This window comes from Myotis lucifugus, unplaced genomic scaffold, assembly GCF_000147115.1.
Source record: "Myotis lucifugus unplaced genomic scaffold, Myoluc2.0 scaffold_1004, whole genome shotgun sequence".
In the NCBI taxonomy this organism is placed as follows: Eukaryota; Metazoa; Chordata; class Mammalia; order Chiroptera; family Vespertilionidae; genus Myotis; species Myotis lucifugus.
In genome coordinates, this window is record NW_005872052.1 from 96,177 (window position 1) to 101,535 (window position 5,359).

General features: G+C 46.4%; 1 long non-coding RNA gene across 1 annotated transcript in view; it reads right to left on the reverse strand.

The window, feature by feature from the left end:
- Positions 1-5,359, reverse strand: part of LOC111824170 — a 33,064-nt gene that overhangs the window by 25,558 nt on the left and 2,147 nt on the right. Inside the window, exon 3 of the long non-coding RNA XR_002827262.1 lies at positions 2,278-2,295. This is a non-coding gene — a long non-coding RNA (uncharacterized LOC111824170). The remainder of the gene's footprint in view (positions 1-2,277; positions 2,296-5,359) is intronic.

Sequence of the window (5,359 nt, forward strand, 5' to 3'; positions counted from 1 at the left end):
GAGAGGGATAGAGAGAAACATACTTGACAGATTGGCTGCCTACTGCATGGTCCCCTCTGGGATGGAGACTGCAACCCCATTCACGTGTCCTCACCAGGAATCAAACCAGTGACTTCTTGGGTCGAGGATCAAAGTGCAACAGCTGAGCCACAGGAGACAGGCTGGATTTTCTTTTCTTTATTCTTACCTGAGGAGGTGCTCATTGACTTTTTGAGGGAAAGGAAAGGAGAGAGAAATATTGAACAGAGATGGGGAGAGAAGGAGAAATATTGATGGCAGAGAAAATATTTATCAGTTGCCTCCCGTAACTGCCGGGACTGGGAATCAAACCCACAACCTTTTCATTTATTTATTTTAATACTAGAGGCCCAGTGTGCGAATTCTTGCATGGGTGGGGTCTGGCTGTCACACTACATCTGGGCTGATCAGGGTGGGCCGGTTGGCAAGAGGGGAAGAGGGTGGCTGGTTGGCCAGCCCTGCCCCATGGTCAAACTCCTGGTCGAGGGGACTATATGCATAGGAGCCTTTTTTAATGTAGGACATTTTTCACAGATTTCAGAGAGGAAGGGAGAAGGAGGGTGAGATTAGAAACATCAATGATGAGAGATAATCATTATCTGTTGTGTCCTGCATAGTCACAATTGGATATCAAGCCCAAAACTCAGGCATGTGCCCTGACCAGGAATGGAATCATAGGTCAAGGCTCAACCACTGAGCTATATCAACCAGGCTTCATTCCGTTTTGAAATATATTTTCAATTAGTTTAGAATTCTAAGTTGATGGATTTTCATTTTCTCTTCAGCACTTTAAAGTCATTGTTCCTTTCTCCTCTGTTTTTTTTTTTTTCAGTTTTTCCTGTGACATTTGCTGTTTTTATTAATCTTTTAACAATATTGTTATTGATGTCAGAGAGGTAGGGAGTGGAGAAGGAGATGGAAACATCAATGACAAGAGAGAATCATTGATCGGCTGCCTCCTGCATGTTTCCTTTTGAGGATTGATCCTGTAAACCAGGTGTGTGCCCTGAATGAGAATCAAACACATAAACTGGTGTTCCCTGGGCCAACACTCAACTCCTGAGACACACCGGCTGGGCTCCTTCCCTTTCTGAGTAGCATGTACTTTACTCAGGTTCGCTCAGTAGCTGCAGGTCTCTGACTGTGTTTGAGAGCCTGACAGATGCCAGTTCTGATAGTTTCAGTTTGTTTTTGATCTTTTTGTGGAAGAACAGGAGTTTGGAGCTGCCTACGCCACCAATTTGCTTCTGCCCCTTCTGCTCAGTGACTCCTTTTGAACAAACAGAGAATGAGAAGGGAGAAGAGCAACCACCCTGGAAATCTACCAAAAACAGAGAAAACAGAGGGGCCAGCGTCCATCCCAGGCCAGCAGAGGCGGGAGGAGGGGCCCGGGCTGAGCAGTGGCTCTGGTGTTTGTAAGGAGACGCTGTATTTTAGGAAAATGAGCTTCCTGTTCCTGCAGGACCCCAGACACACGTCCAGAAGGGGTGGTTTTGAGAGGAGTTAGCTTGACAGGCAGGTACATGGGGCAGTGTCCATGGGAAACAAAGGCAGGTGGAGGGTAGGCAGGGCAGACATGGCAGTCTGAGCAGCCTATCCACAGGGACCAACCAGGCAGAAATAACAGAATGTTTCTGGACTCAGAGCAGGAGGCCTGGGAAACGAGGGAGGGCCTATGACAGTAAGGTGAACGCACACAAGAGAACAGGGATGTGCAGGTCCCTTGCTGGGCAAGAACAATGAGGGGCCAATCAGGTGGGTACACGGGTAGACACAGAGCAGGCTGGTGGCACATAAACACCCGAGACCACAGGCTTCAGGGGCAGCCCATTAGTGGGCCCCTCCCCAAGCGGGAAGCCTGAATCTGCTTGTAATAAACGCTCCACACTTTCGCTTAAATCTTCTGGTGTCTGATTTCATTCTTAGACTTGGTGACCCTCGATTCCAGGAACAGAAAAAGGTGGGCTCACTGTTCCAGTTATCAAGTTTGGGTAAATAAACTCTGAAAAATATCCTCCACAGGCTTAGAGGTTCTCATGTCAACGACTTCAAAGTGGTTCATTTATGTTGTGGATTTTATGCTGATTCAACCAGCAGGGGAACCTGTCAGAGTGTCACAGGGGGAGACAGCACAGCTGAGGAAGGCTACATCCTTTCCTTCTCCTTTTTAATACACTTTCCTTGATTCCAAAGAGGAGGCAAGTGGAGTGATGGGATCATCAATGATGAGTATCATTGATTGGTTGGCTCCTGCTCCACAACCCCTGGGGATGGAAACTGCAACCCAGACATGTGCCCTGACCAAGGAATCGAACTGTGATCTCCTGGTTCATAGGTGGATGCTCAACCTCCCAGTATCACCTGCTGGGCTTGAAAAAGACGGGACACTTACGTCCATGACAACCAAGAGCACACTTGTCTCATCTCCAACACCTGTGAACTCATTTTAACTCACCCCATCCAGGTAGCAGGTTTTTAATAATTATGTGCACTTCCCTGTCCACACGGAAGAAACGTGTATGAACTTATGCTGTCAATGAAGAAAAGACAACATGTAGATGTAAGAAATGTCTAAATAAGTAGGGAATGTTTTATAAGATTTTATTGGAGCCAAACATATGAGAACTGTTGGGGAGCAAGACCTCAAATGCTCCAGAGAATAACCATTTGCAGCTGCGTTTGTGCATTTGAAGTTAAGGAGGGAAGGTGAGGAGTGACATGGAGGTGGGAGAGAGCAAGGCGGGGACTGGATGCCAGGATAGTGAACAGGAGGTGCTCTCCTGAGGGTGGTTATGCTGATGTCAAAGGTGTGTCAACCCAGATGCACAGGAACAATGGACGGGGTGCTTAAGGCAAAGATGAGCCTTTTAGTAAAGAAGTCATAGGCCTGGGCGTGCCCACCCCCAGGACTGCCCAGGTAGGATGTGTGATCAGAGCCTCCTGTGAGGGTCCTGTCAGTCACTGAGTTTTGTCAGATTTAGCACAGAGCCCCCTTTTGGTTCACAAATACAATCCCTAAAACTAGACATAGGACAGGGCTTTCTGCGAGCTCTGTGGCTGAGCCTGGGAGCAAAACTAACTTAAGACAGAGCAGGAGATGGTATGTTTCTTTAACTCTCCACCTGCTCTTAGTCAGGGCCCTGTTCTGGTCCTGAGCGCCCCCTGGTGGTCATGGACACTCCCTGCAGCCCAGCCCTGCTGTCTCCTCAGGGAGGTTAGTGTCTGGGCTCACACTGACTTCCCCTCACTGTGTGTCTTGTACAGTAATACACGGCCGTGTCTTCGGCTCTCAGGCTGCTGAGCTCCATGTAGGCTGTGCTCGTGGACGTGTCTCTGGTCATGGAGACTCTGTCTTGGAACTTCTGTGCGTAGTTTGTGTCTCCATCACCAGGGTAAACCCACCCCATCCACTCAAGCCCCTGTCCCGGGGCCTGTCGCACCCAGTCCATGTTGTAGCTGGTGAAGGTATATCCAGAAGCCTTGCAGGAGATTTTCACAGAGGCCTCAGGCTTCCTCAGCTCAGCCCCAGACTGCACCAGCTGCACCTGGGAGTGGACACCTGTGGGGAGGAGATAGGAGTGAGTGGAATCCCACTTGACTCTCCCTGGACCCTCCTTAACCCAGGACCAGAGCCCCTTACCTGTCGCCATGGCCACCAGGAGGAGGGTTCTCCAGCTCCAGTCCATGCTGAGGGCTGTGCTGTGAGCACTTGTGTAGGGGAGGGTGTGGCTGTGGGTGATGCCCTCAGGGCACAGACTTACCCATATTTAACCTGGTCTACCTCCTCTCTTTTGCATATTCATGAGGCAGAGTATTTCATAGCTGAGGTCTTGACCCCACCTGAGAGAAGGTGGGTGACACAGGGACTATATTCAGTGCGAGTCTGTGGGTCCAAGTCCTAATTCTTTTTTCTTTAAATTATACCTTTATTGGTGAAGGTAGTACACATGTTCCCTTTTATCACCCATTGACACCTTCTAGCCCGGCCCCGGGTGCCCAAGTCTTCACCATTCTATTGTCTGTGTCCCTGGATGATGCACATATGCATATGAGTGTGTTGCTTGTCCTCCTCCCAACCTCGCACCAAACCATGAGTTCCCTCTGAGATCCCCAGTCTGCTCCATGCTTCCAGGTCTCTGAATCCATTGTCTTCATCAGTTTATTATGTTCATTAGGTTCCACAATATGAGTGAGGTCATGTGATACCTGTCTTTCTCTGACTGGCTTATTTCACTTACCATGATATTCTCCAGGTCCCTCCATGCTGTCGCAAAGATCCTTCACTCTTACTGTGGCATAAATGTACCACAGCTTTTTTATCCACTCAGCTACTGATGGGCATTTGGGCTGTTTCCAGGCTTAACTATTGAAAATTGTTCTGCTATGAATATAGGGGTGCATACATTGTTTCTGATTGGTGTTTGGAGTCTCCTAGCATATCTTCTTAAAAGTGGGTTCACGAGGTCAAATGGCAGTTCAATGTTTACTTTTTAAGGAAACTCCATACTGTGATCCCTCCACCTTTCTTCTTCTTTCTCAAGATTGCTGTGGCTAATTGGGGTCTTTTTTGGTTCCCCATAAATATTTGGAGTATTTGTTTTAGATCTGTGAAATATGCTGTTGCAATTTTAATAGTGATTACATTGAATCTGTAGAGTGCTTTGGGTAATATGGACGTTTTAATGATGTTTTTTATACCAATCCATGATCACGGTATATTTTTTCACTGGTTTACATCTTCCTCTATCTCTTTATTCAACATCCTGTATTTTTCTGAGTACAAGGCTTTTACCTGCTTTGTTCAGCTTATTCTTAAGTATCATAATTTCTTGATGCACTGGTAAATGCGATTTTTGGTTTGGTTTCCCCTTCTGAGAATTCATTATTGGTGCATAAAAGTGCCATTGATATCTGTATGTTAATTTTGTATCATGCTACATTGCTGAATTCATTTATTAAATCTAGGTGTGTGGTTTTTTGTGGGTTTTTTGTGTGTGGAGTCTTTATGGTTGTCTATGTACAATATCATATCATCTCTGAAAAATAAGAGTTTTACTTCCTCCTTTCCATTTGGGATGCCTTTTATTTCTTCTTCTTGTCTGATTGCTGTGGCTAGGACTTCCAGTACTATGTTGAATAAGAGTGATGAAAGGGGACATTTTCTGTTTTGTCCTGTTAATTAGGGGAAATGGTTTCTGTTTTTGCTCATTGAGATGATTCTGGATATAGGTCTGTCATACATGTCCTTTATTGTATTGAGATATGAGCCCTCTTTTCCCACTTTGGTGAGAGTATTTATCCAGGTGGTGCTGAGTTTTGTCGAATGCTTTTTCTGAATCTA